This window comes from Cupressus sempervirens, chromosome 1 (assembly GCF_028749045.1).
Source record: "Cupressus sempervirens isolate cs-2001-9-10 chromosome 1, ASM2874904v1, whole genome shotgun sequence".
NCBI classification, from domain to species: Eukaryota; Viridiplantae; Streptophyta; class Pinopsida; order Cupressales; family Cupressaceae; genus Cupressus; species Cupressus sempervirens.
The window spans coordinates 591,496,470-591,516,688 of record NC_143118.1 but is presented as its reverse complement, the minus strand read 5'-3'; positions in this window follow the sequence as shown (position 1 = coordinate 591,516,688).

Genomic DNA, 20,219 nt, shown 5'->3' with positions numbered 1-20,219 from the left:
TGAGGTATATTAAAAAATGTACAGAGATATTTATCCTCTACAATGTGAGGGAAAAACAAGATATGGTAGTAGATTTTCATGACCTTTTGTGCCCAATTTGTGATGGGAAAAAAACTAAACATAATAAAATATTATTTTTCTACTTGAGATGACTACAAATATCATCTCCTAAATGTTTTTCAGTTTCTAAGTTGGCATGGGAAAATTAGTCAATTTGTTAGAGAAACACAAACAAAAATCACCACATGCATAGGAATTGAATCCACTAATCGAATGTGTCTTATGTCATTGGGTAAAATACAGTGGGCCTAAAGAAACCTCAAAATATCATTTTTGGTCAAAAAGGGCTAGGGTGTAGGTTATTATAAGTAGATATGAACAATTTGCATATGAAATTCAAAGACTAGATAATCTTTGAGTTCCAGTGGCTATCTATATGGTATTATCCAAAACTGGTTATGTTGTTAATGTGTCTAAAAGAGCCATATCTGTTGTTATGTTTTCATTCATGTCAAGCCTCAGTTTGTTATAAATAATACTAATTTAGTAGAGTTTCATATCATTTGATTTATGAAGAGGATTTGAAGAAAGTATGATGATGTAATTGTTGATAAGTGTATGGTATTAAATGGGCACTTAAACAAGTAGACTCTAATAGTATAATCATGGGTTGATTATTTTACATGATCTTCAACATTTGAGCATAGTTATGAAATTTTATATAAGAAAGACAATGTGGTCACTAAGTGAAGGAATGCAATATTAATCGAGCTACTACAATTGTCATTGAGCACCTGATAAAGAAGTGAAAAATTCTAGTATTAACTGAGAAATTTGTATTGTTCACCAAGTATGAATAGGAAGAACGAGTTTAGAAAAGATTGAATCTAAGGCTGAAATTTGATGAAAATTAAGATTATTCAAGAAGTTTCAAAGATAAGGATGAAGTTAGTTATCGGATCAATGATTGAGAAATTCAAAGATCTAGTGAAGGAGATTTAACAATTTGAAATGGAACACAAAGTTCAAGGTAGAAATATATTTATTGGGTGTCTAGATTTAAGGAATTAAAACCTAATGAAGATTTAATCATTATAATTAAGAAAAAAAATTGGAATATTATGGAATGACACAAATTTCTATTTAAGGGATGAAAAAGATGTTTATTGTTGTTGATGTTGATAGTTTTTAATCAAGAATCAAAGAAGAAATTGTTGTTTATGTTGTTAATTATTGTTGATCGAGTTGAAGAAGAAGTTGATTGTCAAAATGTGAACCAAGCATAATAATATTGAAAATATCAAGAAAAGGAAGTGCTAAGTTGAAGTGTGGAGTGTGTAAATCAACCAAAAAGGGATCGAAAGAAAGAGATTGAATGAAGAAAAGACCTAAAAAAGCAAGGTAGTGCTAAAACCTAATAGATCATTTCATTATTACTTTCTTACCACTATACACTAGTAGATTCGAGGTCATTTTTTGACCATTTATTAAATTGGTCGGTATGGAAAGGGAAACTATGGCTTTTTTTTAATCTATGCCCGTTTTGGTCAAAATTTTGACCAACATGAGCTTAATATCTAAAAAGGGAAAATGCTGCCCATTTCATTGTATTCTCTATTTAACAAATGCCACCCATTTCATTGTATTCTCCATTCAGCTTCAACACGCATGTGGGAGTTGAAGAACAAGGGAGCTCTAAGTGAAAATGTAGATTTATAGGTTTATTTTTATGATAGAGATCCATATTAGTGTTTAATTGTATGCATCGCGCATGATCCTGCGACTTCTTGCATTGAGAGGCAGGCATCAGCTGTAGAGGCCCTCATAAAACTTGTGGCCTATTCATTTGGCTTTTTCATTTCACATTGCCATGATGAATGAGTGTTTTCAAAAAGTTTTGTGCGAGTCTTATTGAAGAGACCTTTCTATTGGTCTGTTACAGATTTTCAATATAACAGGTAAGCTTTTGGAAATATTAAACCCCAAGTGTTGTCCTCTTGTTTACTTAGAGATTTTATGCCTTCATTTTCTATGTTTTTAAAGTGCTCGATACATGTTATGTTACTCAATGCTGATGGGTTGCATCACTATGCAAAATGGCGATTGGTTTGCATTATTATTTACTTCTCTGAACCTTTCTTAAACCCTTTAATTTCTTCCATAAAGTATTTTTTGATACATTTAATTATATTTTTTTGATAAATAGAGAGGCTTGAACCAAATGTAATGCCCCACCAAGGGAACCAAAGAATTAACCTAGAATTTCACAAAGTTTAGTAACAAATTTTTTTTTCTTCATGATAGTAAACATCACATATAACTTATGCATAATAACAGAAGCAAAAGCATTGTTCATCTGAAATTAAACATAACATAAATAAAAGATTACATTCTTTAAGATCCCTTAACATTGAATTACATACATGAATCCATCTAGTACAACATCCTCATGAAATGATAAGTCCAATGTTTATACATTACATTTCAAATGCTCATTCATCCACTGTACATGTCACAGGGTATGACAAGCTCAAAAGAATATACATACATAGAATAAGGTACATCATCCTATTATAATCCATGATACATCAAAGTAGAGATAATCACATGATACAACATCATAGAGAACATATACATCCATCATAAAGGTTAAACATAATAAACTAAGTGCATGGTTCCTCCCAGCTGTCAATAGCATCAATAGACCATCGTGGATCCTAGCCATCCCTTCATGCATAACATTCCAAATCATCGAAGAGATCATCGGTATTACATAGTAGGAATGTCACTCCTAATAAATACAACATCATATATAGAAGTAATCTAACATGAAAATAAAAGCATAAGATAACATCATCTAACATATGCTAATCATCAATGAAAAAGGATACATATCCACCATCATGAAGGACACATCAGCCATGATGTCTCAATGAATCTCAAAATGATAAGAATGGAAAATGCACTACCACCTGACCGCATGGTACCTAAGTGGTCCACTCCCACCGTGCTAAGGAGATAGTCTCAAGTCCCAAACAGGCTATCAAAATCACATAGTACATATCTCTATAAGTCTAAGAATCCTAAAAGTATACTAACTCAAAGGTTCCAAACACAAAATCTGACATCTAATCCCAAAGGCGCACAATGACATGTAGGAACCTACTATGCAAGCAGGAAAGTGTCATCGCAATTATCACGTACAAGTTACCTTGGCAGTTAGCTAAACTCCACAGGTCCATACTAATTTCATGTGGCCACTAGTATCCTCTCATACTGATGAGGCATACTACGGAATGCAAGGTCACAACCATGCATCTCACTACTCCCATCCTAGCCTATACAAGCACTCAAGGCATGGGCGAGAACAAAACACTTATCTTTTTAGGTTCATTCAGTTAGTATTAGGTGTGAATGTTATCACTTATTAATCCAACTTACGATGAGTTATCCTGGCAGCCTCTTAGGGCCCCGGCCCCCATTGCAAGCCACTTTCGGTCACTACATGCAGATATCCTACCCTAATGCTCATGGACTCATAAATCTCAAAATTACAAAAGATAATCCATAAAATCATCAAATATACATAAAAGCATCAAATCTCCATGAGCTAACATCCATGGAAAATCATGAACACAATAGCTCTCTATTGGCAACTGAAGTATCATTGATAATCAAATATCCAATGGTTCTCAATAACCAAAAAATATATATATATCTCAATCATACGTTTTCATAAAATTGATTTAACAATTTTGATTGACACCATATAGCAATGAGAATCGATTATTTATAAACATTTTAACATAATATTTTTTTTTCTTGCATAACATTAACATCAATTAACCCCCCCCCAACTCTTGCTGCAGTACGCAGTACTTGTGGTCGTAGGCACTGCACTGGCAGCAGGTACGTAGTATCCCTGTCCCCGCAGTCCTGCGATGGCAGGTTTCTGCCTTCTGCTGGCGCGAGGTACGAATTGTGCCCACGAAATATAATATATAAACTTTGTTCCATGCGATATGAATCGTGATGCGAATTAATAAATTTTCCACTACGATTTTATCAATCGCTCAATTCGGTGCATTATATATAAATATACATAGGTATATATATATATATATATATATATATATATATATATATATATATATATATACATACATATATATATATATATATATATATACATACATATATATATATATATATACATACATATATATATATATATATATATATATATCAATATATATATGTATGTATATATATATATATATCAATATATATATATGTATGTATATATATATATATTCAAATTTTATAATAGATCCATAATAAATGTATACATATGCATATATATATAAATATTCATATTTATATATATCTATATGTATGCAGATCTGAATATATAACCATGCATGTTTTTTTTTTCTCCACAAGGATTATATCTACAATTAAGAATAAGATATTTGCATTATAGAATGCATACACAATTCTCCAATTAAATTAATCTACCCACATTGAGAATGCATATAAATATGAAACTTCTCAGAAGACAAATGGAAGACATGAAGAAGACAGGGAATGCATGATGCGAAAATAGCATAAGTAAAATCACAAGAATCTACCCAGATTCTGATGCTAAGTCACTCTTCCTCAGAAAATTCGTAGAGCAAGCTCCTCCCTTCTTCAGGATTCTCGAGTCCTCCAATGCTCCAATTGCTCTCCCAACATTATGTCTAAGCTTCTATGAATGCCTGAATATAAAGAGCTTTCAGGAAACATCTAGAATGCTTCTAGAAACAGCTGGAAGGTGTCACCAACTAAGCATGGGTCTTTTCCAACCTTCAAGATGAGCCATAGGGTTATAGACACCATGTGCTTAATTGATGCACTAACCCTCGTGTTGTTGACACATGAGAAATAGAGAAGTGCATTAATTCTCATGCAAGCTTATAACTCCAATTCACTTTTTATATAATTTTTATTTAAATATTTATAACTTTCATTTTAAGTTTTATAACTTTTATTATTATTATTTATTTATTACTTTATTATTATTTTATTATTATTAATTTTAATTTCTAATTTTCTTTTATTTAATTCTTTTTCCTCAATAATTCACATTTAATTAATTACAATCAAAATATCAAATAACATGATATTTTATATCAATTTTCTCAAATAATTAATTTATTAATTCAATCCATTTATTAAGACTTAATTAATATAAAATTCACCATAGACCTCCAAGATAAAATATGAAAACCCATCTAAAGGGTTAAAAATCATGAATTATGTCATCTGACACATTCGGTGGGTAAAATATCCAGATACTTGTCCTACCTCACTAGGACAATTGGTTTAAGGGTTTGGGATTTGGACTTGAGAATTTATCTCCCTTCTCTTATCATTGAGATAGTATAATAGGGTACACTCATCCTGGCAATTCAGGGAAGTCGATACCTGGTACCTGCAACCTGCAGAAAAACCATGCATGTACATACAATATATATATATATATATATATATATAATGCTAAGCTAAACAGACAATGGCAAGAAGTGGTGCATCGTGTAGATCCCGACTAAGCAGGTGACTACGACTCCCTTAACCACATCAGAAATGCCATACAATAAGAAAACACGCACACCATACACATGCAAGTATGGGGTAAGTATCCATAATAAAACACATAAGATAATAAACCATCCATCTAATCATCAATAATAACTGAAAATAGTATAATGATCATCATGTATGCATGAAATGTAAAATCTAAATGATCTCATCATATAACCACTGAATCCATAAAATAATGTCTGATAGTGTCAAAAAAATACCACTAATCCATCAACATAAAACTAGTCTATCATAGTTTGATGATAATAACAATGTCTAGAAAAGATGTGAACGAGGGTAGGCACTACATCCACCCCCCCTTGGGTTAGGCTTTCTCCTGGAAGCCTACAAACAAGTAGGGATATAACTCCCTCAATCTAGCTGCATCCTCCCAAGTAGCTGAAGAATCATTAGTAGGGTCCCATTGGACCCTTACCTGCTTGATGGTTCAACCCCTAAGGGTCAACCCCCATTGCTCTAGAATACAAATTGGCTCCAAAGCCAATTGCCTATCCTCTACCTGCAATGCATTCCAATCAAGAACATGTACAATATCAGGAATATACTATTGAAGCACTGAAACATGGAAAACATCATGAATGTGAGCTAGGCTGGGCGGTAGAGCAAGACGGTAAGCAATCGGGCCAATCCTCTCTAGAATCTTGAATGGTCCCACAAAGCGAGGTGCTAGCTTAGAACCCTTTCCATATCAGATCGGACTCTTTCGTAGTCGCACTCTCAAGGGAAACCTATCACCCACAGCAATCTGCTTATCAATCCTATGAGCATCGGCATACTTCTTTTGCCTATCCTATGTTGTAGTCAAATACTCATGGATACGCACTACCTATTGCTCCATATCACAAAGCATCTCAGGTCCTAACAGGATGCGATCCTCAAGACTATCCCAACTCAATGGTGTATGACAAGGATGCCCATATAATGCTTGAAATGGTGCCATACCAATAGAACTATGATATCTGTTGTTGTAAGAAAACTTCACTAAGTAGAGATAATCCTCCCAATGTATCTACATATCTATCACATACATCCATAACATATCCTCCAAAACTTGATTCACCCTCTCTGTCTGACCATCAGTCTCTAGATGATATGCCGAATTGAGGTTTAACTGCGCTCCAAGCTCATGCTGCAGTGATGTCCAGAATGCAGATGTGAATACAAGATCCTTGTCAGAAATGATCTTTCTAGGAATACCATGTAATCTCACAATATCATGCATAAAGACATTAGCTACAAAAGCTGCTATGTAGGAAGACCTAATCGGTGAAAAATGTGCCACCTTAGTCAACCGATCAACAGTGACCATGATAGCATCATGACGTCAAACTGTCATAGGTAATCCGACAATGAAATCCATGGAGATGATATCCTACTTCCAAGAAGGAATGATATTAGGCTGCAAAAGTCTAGTCGAGTGCTGATGTTCTGCCTTAACTCTCTGACACTCAAGGCACCTAGCCACAAAATCAGCAATATCTCTCTTCATCCCAGACCAAAAGAACAAACGTCTCAAATCAGCATGCATCTTCTTGATACCTGGATGTGGTGAGTAAGGTGTACGATGGGATTCTACTAGTATCAAGGTGTGAAGCTCATCTAAAAATGGCACATATATCCTCCCCAGGTGTCTTAAAAGACCATTTGATTCTCGAACATAACCTGCAAACTTACCTTCCAAAGATCTTCCTAAATCAATCTCTCTGCACACTTCCTGATACCAGGAATTCATAGGAAGTGCCTGAAGAATCTGACTCCTCAAATCCACACTAAGAGTCATCGATGATAACACATGTCTCCTACAACTCAAAGCATCTACGACCACATCCTCCTTACCTTGAATGTACTTAACCTCAAAATCATACTCACATAGAAACTCCATCCATCGCCTCTGGCGAGCATTCAAATTAGGCTAAGTAAAAATGTACTATAGACTACGATGATCACTATGTAGCTCAAATTTGTGCCCCAACAAGAAATGTCTCCACCTTGTCAAAGCATGAACTACTGCTACTAACTCAAGATCATGTGTAGGATAATTTAACTCATGATCCTTGAGCTTGCATGATTCATACGCAATCACCCATCCATTCTGCATCAATACTGCCCCAATCCCTTCAAGAGAAGCATCTATACATACCATGAAATCACCTTCTGAATCAGGTATAGCTAGTATCATTGCATTGGTCAAGAGCTCCTTGAGCTTCTGGAAAGCTTCCTCACATTTCTCTATCCATACGAACTTCTTTCCTTTCCTTTGAAGAGAAGTGATAGGATGTGCTATCCTAGAGAAGTTCTAGACAAATCTATGATAATAATCGACTAAACCCATGAAACTACGAATCTCTGACACATTAGTTGGTGTAGGCCAATCTATTATCACCTGAATCTTTGCAGGATCTACTAAAATACCATCACCTAAAATAACATGCCCTAAATACTGAATCTCTGATTTGAAGAATTCACAGTTAGCTGCATTCGCATAAAGTTGATTGTCCCTTAAACACTGCAATACCAACTGCAGGTGTTCCTCATGCTCCTTTTGAGTCTTAGAATATATCAATATGTCATCAAGAAACACGAGTACAAACCTGTCTAGATAAGATCAGAACACACCATTCATAAAACTCATGAAAATTGATGGAGCATTAGTCAATCCAAAAGGTACCACTGTGAACTCATAATGCCCATAACAAGTTTGAAAAGCAGTCTTGGGAATATCTGCTTCCTTAATGCAAAGCTGGTGGTATCCTGACTTAAGGTCAATCTTGGAGAATACTGTAGCTCCCTTGATCTGATCGAATAAGTCATCAATCCTAGGTAAAGGATACCTATTCTTAATAGTCACCTTATTCAACTATCTATAGTCGATACAAAGGCGTAAAGAACCATCTTTCTTCTTCACAAAGAGCACTGGAGCTCCCCATGGTGATACACTAGGTCAAATGCTCCCTTTGGCCAGAAGTTCTTCTAGCTGAAGATGTAGCTCACCTAATTCTTAAGTAGTCATGCGATAAGGAGCTTTAGAAATAGGCTCCACTCTAAGAATTAGATCAATACTAAAGTCAATGTCCCTCTTTGGAGGCATGCCTGGAATCTCTCTTAGAAAAACATTTGCGTACTCCTGCAAAATTGGGTGATCCAAAGTCTTCCTCATGGAATCTTCCTCATCAAGATCATTTACCATAACAACAAATAATTGACATCCCTTATGGAAAATTTTCTTCAATTGCATAGCAGAAATCATCCACAGAGATATAGGCCTCGGTATTCCAACTATCTGCACATCATTCCCTTGGTCATCTTGGCACATAATAATCTTCTTCCTGCAATCTATACTAGCTCTATGAGATCTAAGCCAATCCATGCCTAGAACCACATCATAGGAACCAAGGGGTATGAATCGAAGATCCACTACTGTATCAAAGCTTCCTAAGCTAAGCCCACACCTATGAACTACAAAATCTGTGGAAACCTTAATGCCTGAGGCTAGTTCCACTTACCAACCACGGTCTTGCTTCACCCCATCCAGCTTACACTTAGAAACTATAGATGGTGAAATAAATGAATCTGTAGATCCTAAGTCAAAAAATACTGAAAGAGATATACCTATAATAGCACCTGTGGTCTCAACCACTATTCCTTGATGATCTGCCTGACACTGATCAACTACTGTGAAAACTCTATGAGCTCTACCTGCATCACCAACTGTAGGCTCTGAAACGGTAGGTCTAGGTCCTGAAAACTGAGGTGCTCGCTAAGGACACTGAGCTACATAATGTCCAATCTGACCACATAAAAGAATTCTATATTTCTCCCAGAACCTCTTCCCATAGGTGGTACATTTGATTGCTGACGATTGTTCCTGCTCACAAAGAACTAGCTACTCTGAGCTAGCTAATTGGACTAGTTCTGTTTATTGCATTGAGCATTGCGGTTGTTCTTGGTGTTAGAACATTTTCCACCACCTGGAGCTTGAGAATTTGAGCCCTTCTGTTTTTGTGTCTGCTGAGACTGTTGCTGATACTGCTTCCCCTTAGAGAAAGAAAACTTCTTGTTACCACCTGAATTGTAGTTGCTTTTAGATCCTAATGCTGCTGGCACTCCTACAAAACCACCTTGACCAAGGTTGACACTTTTCTCAACAAGGATAGCTTGATGCACTGCATCCTTGAGGTTTTTTGGCTCAAATACCTTAACTCCCCCAATAATACAGTTATTCAAACCCCTAATAAAATGTTGTGTCAATTGAGCTAAATTTTCACTGAACCCTGAAAAAGGCATGAGCTCATAAAACTTACTCTCATACTCAGTCACTGACAAAGTGTACTATTTGAGATTATGAAATTCATTAGCCCTTTGTTGTTTCCATTCCTCTGGTAGGAATCATTCACGAAAACTCTCTAGGAATAACTCCCATGTAACACTGCTCATATCGATTCCCAACTTCTTCTCCTTTATCATCCACCAAGTGGCCCCAAAATTCTCTAGATTAGTGATCACAAATCTTGCCTTAACATTGCTGTCAAACTCCTGCATGGAAAAAATCCTATTGAGGGAAATAAGCCACTGCTCGACCACATAACTAGAACCTTGCCCATTGAAAGGCTTAACCTTGGACCTTGAAAGATCCTTCATTTGAGTGGACACAATGGACCTCTGACATTCCTTTTGAGGACTTCTAGATCTAGGTCTATTCTCTTGTTCTGTTTGATGCACTTTAGGCTGTTCTTGAATAGGAGGTAGACGTTCTAGAATAGTCTGCATCATCTACCTCAAACCAACCTCTTCAGACTCAGCTTGGTCCTCTCTATGGCTCTCTTCCTGCTGCCTACTAGAGTGCTCTTCCCTGCTCTCTACATGAGCCGATCCCTCATGGGAAAACTCATGGACACTGATAGTTCTACCACAACCATGATCTCTACCATGGCCTCTAATAGAAGACCTAGTCCCAGATACCATCCTACAATAGTACAAGGTACTAAGTTCAGTTCTATGTCTAGGTTTAAGGAAAATTTCTAGTTTTGAAACTAAGTGTTGAAGTATGAAAAATACTCAAGTAACAGTTTGAGTCCTCTTTCAATTCACCTAGATCAAGTTTGGAAAGTTATACTTAATAGTTCATATTCCTAGTTGTTCCAAAATACCCAGAGCCCCCAATGTAGAAACTCGGGCTCTGATACCAAATGTAGTGCCCCACCAAGGGATCCAAAGAATTAACCTAGAATCTCACTAAGTTTAGTAACAATTTTTTTTTTCATGATAGTAAACATCACATATAACTTATGCACAGTAATGGAAGCAAAAGCATTGTTCATCTGAAATTAAACATAACATAAATAAAAGATTACATTCTTTAAGATCCCTTAACGTTGAATTACATACATGAATCCATCTAGTATGACATCCTCATGAAATGATAAGTCCAATGTTTATACATTACATTTCAAATGCTCATTCATCCACTGTACATGTCATAGGGTATGAAAAGCTCAAAAGAATATACATACATAGAATAAGGTACATCATCCTATGCTAATCCATGATACATCAAAGTAGAGATAATCACATGATACAACATCATAGAGAACATATACATCCATCTTAAAGATCAAACATAATAAACTAAGTGCATGGTTCCTCCCAACCGTCAATAGCATCATTAGACCATCGTGGATCCTAGCCATCCCTCTGTGCGTAACATTCCAAATCACTGAAGAGATCATTGGTATTACATAGTAGGAATTTCACTCCTAATAAATACAACATCATATGTAGAAGTAATCTAACATGCAAATAAAGGCATAAGATAACATCATATAACATATGCTAATCATCAATGAAAAAGGATACATATCCACCATCATGAAGGACACATCAGCCACAATGTCTCAATGAATCTCAAAATGATAAGAATGGAAAATACACTACCACCCGACTTCGTGGTACCTAAGTGGTCCACTCCCACCGTGCTAAGGAGATAGTCTCAAGTCCCAAACAGGCTATCAAAATCACATAGCACATATCTCTATAAGTCTAAGAATCCTAAAAGTATACTAACTCAAAGGTTCCAAACACAAAATCTGACATCTAATCCCAGAGGCACACAATGACATGTAGGAACCTACTATGCAAGCGGGAAAGTGTCATCGCAATTATCATGTACAAGTTACCCTGGTAGTTAGCTAAACTCCATGGGTCCATACTGATTTCATGTGGCCACTAGTATCCTCTCATACTGATGAGGCATACTATGGAATGCAAGGTCGCAACCATGCATCTCACTACTCCCATCCTAGCCTGTACAAGCACTCAAGGCATGGGCGAGAACAAAACACTTATCTTTTTAGGTTCATTCAGTTAGTATTAGGTGTGAATGTTATCACTTATTAATCCAACTTACAATAAGTTACCCTGGCAGCCTCTTAGGGCCCCGACCCCCATTGCAAGCCACTTCCGGTCACTACATGCAGATATCCTACCCTATTGCTCATGGACTCATAAATCTCAAAATTACAAAAGATAATCCATAAAATCATCAAATATGCATAAAAGCATCAAATCTCCATGAGCTAACATCCATAGAAAATCATGAACACAATAGCTCTCTATTGGCAACTGAAGTATCACTGATAATCAAATATCCAATGGTTCTCAATAACCAAAAAATATATATATCTCAATCATACTGATCGAAGACTCCAAAAATGGTTGAGTCAAACATGTCACATCATGACATCATCAAAATAATCCACATTATAGTCCCATCATGGCGACTAGAAAAATAACCAAGGATAATTGATCAATGACCAAAATAATGGTTAAGTCAAGTGTCTCATACATAAGAATCTCAACTATAACAATCAGTAATCACAACCAATACATAGAGCATTCCATCACATAACCATGGTTGGGTTTATAAAGATCGATATTAAAACATCATCATGTCACCACAATCACATAACCCCCAAGCCTCTGGTAGACGTCCTATACTGGTCAACACTAGTCAACCCAAAACCCAAAACAATAGCATAAAGAATACACAATGTAGACACATGTTTTGGTTTTACAACTTGAATTTAAATGTAGAGATCTCAGTTTAAGTTTCCAAGTCTGAAGAATGAATGGAGTAACACATATATTATTTTGGATAAATAAAAGTTTTCCTTATTAGAACTAACAATCCATTTTCCAATTAATAACATTTGTTTGATACATTCCCCACCAAACTATCAATCCTTTATTTAATAATTAAATTATTAAATAGTTGAAAGTTATTAAAGAGTCACCTTATGAAAATAAACCATCAATATAAGTCATTGATCAAATAATAACTTAAATTTATAAATAACATATTTAAATATTACATATATATATATATATATATACACACACATACATACATATGTAAATACGTTTTCATAAAATCGATTTAACAATTTCGATTGACACCATATAGCAATGAGAAATGATTATTTATAAACATTTTAACATAGCATTGTTTTTTTCTTGCATAACATTAACATCAATTAACACCCCCCCCCCCCCACAAACTCTTGCTGCGGTACGCAATACCTGTGGTCGCAGGCACTGCGCCGACAGTGGGTACATAGTACCCCTATCACTACAGACCTGTGACAATAGGTTTTTGCCTTCTGCCGGCGTGGGGTACGAACCGTGCCCATGGCATATAATATATAAACTTTTTTCCATGTGATATGAATCGTGATGCGAATTACTAAATTTTCCACTGCGATTTTATCAATCGCTCAATTCGGTGCATTATATATAAATATACATAGGTATATATATATGTATGTATGTATATATATATATATATTCAAATTTTATAATAGATCCATACTAAATGTATACATATTCATATATATATATATATATATATATATATATATATATATACATATTTATATATATGTATATGTATGCAGATCTGAATATATAACCATGTATGTTTTTTTTTTTTTTTCCACAAGGATTATATCTACAATTAAGAATAAGATATTTGTATTATAGAATGCATATAAAATTCTCCAATTAAATTAATCTACCCACATTGAGAATGCATATAAATATGAAACTTTTCAAAAGACATATGGAAGACATGAAGAAGACAGGGAATGCATGATGCGAAAATAGCATAAGTAAAATCACAAGAATCTACCTGGATTCTGATGCTAAGTCGCTCTTCCTTAGAAAATCCGCAGAGCAAGCTCCTCCCTTCTTCAGGATTCTCGAGTCCTCCAATGCTCCAATTGCTCTCCCAACACTATGTCTAAGCTTCTATGAATGCCTAAATATAAAGAGCTTTCAGGAAACATCTAGAATGCTTCTAGAAACAGCTAGAAGGTGTCACCAACTAAGCATGGGTCTTTTCCAACCTTCAAGATGAGCCATAGGGTTGTAGACACCATGTGCTTAATTGATGCACTAACCCCCGTGTTGTTGACACATGAGAAATAGAGAGTGCATTAATTCTCATGCAAGCTTATAACTCCGATTCACTTTTTATATAATTTTTATTTAAATATTTATAACTTTCATTTTAAGTTTTATAACTTTTATTATTATGATTAATTTATTACTTTATTATTATTATTAATTTTAATTTCTAATTTTCTTTTATTTAATTCTTTTTCCTCAATAATTCAAATTTAATTAATTACAATCAAAATATCAAATAACATGATATTTTATATTAATTTTCTCAAATAATTAATTTATTAATTAAATCTATATATTAAGACTTAATTAATAGAAAATTCACCATAGACCTCCAAGATAAAATATGAAAACCCATCATAGAGAAAATCACTCGAAATCAGTCTAAAGGGTTAAAAATCACAAATTATGTCATCTGACACATTCGGTGGGTAAAATATCCAGATACTTGTCCTACCTCACTAGGACAATTGGTTTAAGGGTTTGGGATTTGGACTTGAGAATTTATCTCCCTTCTCTTATCATTGAGATAGTATAATAGGGTACGCTCATCCTAGCAATTCAGGGAAGTTGATATGCGGTACCTGCAACCTGTAGAAAAACCATGCATGTACATAATATATATATATATATATATATATATATATATATATATATATATATATATATATATATATATATATATATATATAATGCTATGCTAAACAGACAATGGCAGGAAGTCGTGCATCGTGTAGATCCTGACTAAGTAGGTGACTACGACTCCCTTCCTTAACCACATCAAAAATGCCATACAATAAGAAAACATGCACACCATACACATGCAAGTATGGGGTAAGTATCCATAATAAAACACATAAGATAATAAACCATCCATCTAATCATCAATAATAAGTAAAAATAGTATAATGATCATCATGTATGCATGAAATGTAAAATCTAAATGATCTCATCATATAACCACTAAATCCATAACACAATGTTTGATAGTGTCAAAACAATACCACTAATCCATCAACATAAAACTAGTCTATCATAGTTTGATGATAATAACAATGTCCAGAAAAGATGTGAATGAGGGTAGGCACTACACCAAATCTTCTTTCAATAGAGGTTGGTGTGGACTATGTACACTCTCCATAATGGTTTCAAAGTGATAAAATTGGAGGTTTATAGGATCTTTTGGCTTCAATATCTCTCTATTCCATATTGGTTCTAAAGAGGGCTTAACCTCTCCCCTTGTCATTTCTGCAAGGCCTTTAAGAAATTGACCCGCTCCTCATTCGTCACATATACTATGGTGGAAACTCACTCCCACAACAAAACCAATACATGCAAAACAATTTACCTATATGAAGTAAATACAAGAAATAAAAACAAAATAATGCACAAATCTTGTTAAAAAATCATATATTAAATCATTAGTATAAATTGAAATAAATAAGTTACAAATCCATCGAATGTAATGAAAATGATAACTAAAAAAATACTAGAAACTAGGAGATACAAAAAGTTGCTTGAATATAGTAATTGGAAAAGAAAATTCAAGATAATAAAACCCAATGTAAGAGAATAATACAACTCAATATAGAATAGTAAGAGTCAAGGATTTAGGAGTATCCATTCCACCAAATTTGTTAGTGGCATCGATCTTAGAGTCTTGCACTTGGCAATATTAGAATATTCTTGGTGAGTTTGTTAAGAACCATTCAACTTCACCAATCGTTAACATATGTTTTGATATACAAAATTGTAAGTAATAGAATTGACTTATCATAACATTGTTATCATTTTGTTCAAACTCCCATTACAACACTTTTCATCGACAAATGTTTCAATATACTAAAACTATGAATAATAAGATTGCCTTACCTTGGTGGTGTTATCATTTTGTTCAAACTCCTCTTCCATCTATGACCTTTCCAACTCATTTTTGAAAGAAAAAGCATAACCCTTCTCCCCACCCCCCTTCTCCTTAGGGAAGAATTAAGCTTGGAATAAAAAAGTCAACTTTGGCTATTTAACACTTTGGTCTAGGAATTAAGCTTAGTGTGTGATGTTTAAGTTGTTCCTTCTCCCCGACCCCAACCCTAAAGATAAAACACTTTCTAAAGGAGATAAACTTAATCCTTCACTTTTTTATAAATAAAAAAGCAAAGCAAAGAATTACTTGAACAACCATAAGATGAAAGTTATCAATAGGAGTAGTAATAGGTGGAAGTGAATAAAGCAGCTGTTGAAATGATGGGTTGCCGTCATCCAAATCTTCCAAGGCTGAATGAGTGTTATCTGCCATTGCTTCCACAAAAAGAGCACCCTCACCTATGCAATCCACTTAAAAATCCCCATTTTCTTTTCCTCTAAGCCTCCCAACCAAGGGAAAATAATGTAGTAGACAAAGAAAATTGGTTTAAAATTAAATTATGTAAAAGTTTTTTGTATCAATCTTTCAGATCGGATTTCATGATTCGTCATCAGGTTATTATGAATCATAAAGTGGGGTACAAAAATTGTGTACACAATTTAATCTAGAGATAGCTTTCTCTATACAATCTGGATTGTGGAAATCTCTTATTATCGATACTAAGTATGAATGATCCAACTATATTAAACATCTTACACAATTTTCTAAATAGAGATGAATGGGTGTGTAACCTTGAAGGTTTGATTGTTTCCAAGAGTCAATGTAGTGGGGAAACTTCTATCAATTGTGCTTGCTACTACTATAATTAACCAAGGAGTTGTATTTGTAACTGTATTTGAGTAAGGTCTAGAGTTTCTAGCTGAACAAACTACAACAATTCCTTTTTCCCGAGCATGAAATGACCCAATAGCAATTGCATCATCAAAATAAGCATCTAGTGAAGGTGGTGATCCAAGAAACATAGAAAGCACATCCACACCATCATGAATTGCATCATCAAATGTAGCAAGTATATCAGTTGAATTGCAATCACTAGTAGCCCAACATACTTTGTATCTTGCACAACCCCCCACCCCCCCTGTAGGACCTTTGTGCACAACTACTAAAACATTTGTCTATTAGTATAGATAATTTGGAGTCCATAATTATTAAGACATCTTAAATATTGAATGAAACTTTTAAATGACCACTTTTCAACACTTTGATGCTTAATGAATTCTACAAGAAATTTTATTGATATGGAAAATGAAATAATTTTTTAAAAATAGTTAAATTACATTAAAAACAACAAAATAAATTGTTGAAATCTAATAAATAATTTAGACTCAAAGAATGTAAAAAATTAATTATAGTCACTTTCCCATTGCAAAAATACAAAATTACACAACTCAAAGCATGTCTATCCAGAAGCAAAATTGGCAATATACTTTTAGTCCAATCAATCAATCCGTCACATTAATAATTTAACACAACTGGTTTTCTTGGGGCTTTGTCTAGGGAATTCTAGAATTAGAAGAGGAATCGTTTTTGGATTTGAACTAAAAAATGTTTGGTCTAATCTACTCTTGGATGTGGTAACTTATCAACAATTTTTAGGCTCAATGAAAACCATTTTAAAAATGACATTTTGATGGCAAAAATCAGATAGACAGTTTTTTTTCTTTGATCGATGGGACTAAATACAAATTCCTGTGCATAGATTGACATTGACTCCAAACACAATATTTTCTAGACAAAAACTTTACTATCTTGAATAAGAAAATTAGAAATGAAGAATTCGAGAGAAGAATAATGGCATAGGTATACATAACTGTGAATGCAAATGTAACCAATGATCTATGGATGACCAACTAAAGGAACTCTTTCTAGTGATGAGCTATTATGTCAAAGATGGTGTGATTCAAAGGAATTGGATAAAAAATAAATATTAGCTCAAGAAAAAGAAAAAACATCAGGTTATTGTGAATGGACTTAAATGGTAATAAAGAGGCTTTTATATCTATGTGATCGATGTTCTTAGGAGCCTCCAAAAGAAGCCTACGAAAGATATGTCATTTGCATACCCATTTCACTCAAAAACAACCCTTGTATGAAGCCATTTCTAGGCTATGGAATGCTCTTCCATGAAAAATTATGAAGAAATGTGCTTAATTTAGTAACATCAATGAAAATCTTCTATCCATGACTCAAATTGAGTGAGCCCAAGAATTCAAACAAGGCATTAGAGTGTTGTTTTCTTTTTGCACCTAGGATCTTAATGTAGCAATTTTTGGTTTTAATATGATGGTAGCCAATAATTTCAAATATAATAATGTGTAGTAAAACTTATGTTCAATCTGTGAATAATTTAACAATAAAATTAAACAAAAATGCAAAAATAAAACAATAATTCAAAATAGAGCAAAAGATGTCAACTAGGCTCAAAATACTTTAAAAAAATTGAAGTATACAAAAACTTATACCCATAAACCATATGATTAGGTCATTGAAAAAACTATAAGAATGGTAGAGAAAAAAGAAAACTAGGAAAAGTACCAAAATAATTACTTTATTCAACAATACACCAACACTTTGGAGAGAGCCTCTCTAATTGTTTTTGTAGGATCAACAAAAATACTGTCATAAGCATTGTAAACTAATAAGGAAGTAAAGATATGTCTTCTTAACATGGCTAAGTTATCAATAGAGGATAACTATTCTAGGATTTCTACTAATCTATTTTTATTTTGAGATGCCCTAGGATGTATTTAGCCTTTGATTTCACTTTGATTTGCCTTTTACAAGCTTACTATCATTTTGTGTTCGACAACCTGCTGTCTCCATTTTGACTATGCACTAAATTATGCTTCTAAACACAAGTTTTTTTCAGCTCTTACAATCCTTCAAGATATTGCTTGTGCCCCATTAGGTGTTTGAATAAAGTCTTTTTCTGAGAACAAGATGTAATAGCCACAACTTGATACCTTGATTCATAGAAACTTGGTAGATGCTAGCTAAGTGTCTGTCAGAAGAATAAAATAGGTTACAAATATGGGGTTTGCAACCTTGGAGCTTGTGAGACAGGATGACTCTAATTTAAAGAGAAATTGGTAACTCTCTTGCATACACAGGGAATGCTTGTTTGCCTCAACCAGTATGAGCATTCTACCATGTAAATTAGAATATGATTAATAAATTATTTTTTATTAATATCAGTATCTTGTATCCTTCTAAGCTTTTCCCTCACAACAACATGTTTTGGTGTTTTCCATGGAAATGGTCATAACCATACTTATTTGGATAGCTACTCATCAACCATCTTGCATACTATCAGTAGTTTTATATAAGTAACAAGACAAACAATGTTGAATCTCACTCTAGACTAGTAATTATAATAATAATATTAGAAGCAAGCACACAAAACTATAAGGTCAAAGTTAGAAATTGGAATTAATTTTATTTGCTCCTATAGTTTCTCACACATTGATGAAGACACTCTTTACATCCATTTGCTAGACTTTCCAAGGGAAACTGAGATGCCACAACCAAAACTAAATGGATGGTGCTCATCTTTGCTATAGGAGAAAAGGTATCCTTATCCTTGAGATCTCCATCTCATAAAGAACTTTCTTTGTTATCTCATCATCTAGCACCACCTTATCAATGTATAAAACAATGCATGTCATGACCTTCTCATTGGCCTTAAATGGAGTACAGAAGTTAAATTTTGGGCTTGACCTCTAAGCTAATGCATATATTGGTTAGAGGAGTTTGTGTCTAGCTTGTTCATTGATGTGCCAAATGATCTATCCACCAAAATTAAAGCAACCTCTTGGGCCCATCCATGGATTTTTAGAGGTAACCCATCGACATGCCATCTTTATCCATGAAATGAAGCATATTGGGAAAAATTTGTCACCTAAAACTTGATTTTTTTTTTGAAAATAGGACAATTGTTAACCCCTTCACCTAACTATTTGTTTGAAAACAATAAAATATTTTCTAGTTATCTAGAGTAACTTTGTTTACGTTACAATTAAGCCATCAAAAACTGTTCTTGTAGTCTTTTCCCTATAGAATTTTTTGGCATATGGATATTCCAACTAAGCATTGAACAAAAACATTTTCTTGAGAGAATGAACAATACTTTGCAAAGTGAGGAAGTGGGTGGCAAATAGTATGTCGCTTGGTTGCATAAGATCCTTTCCAT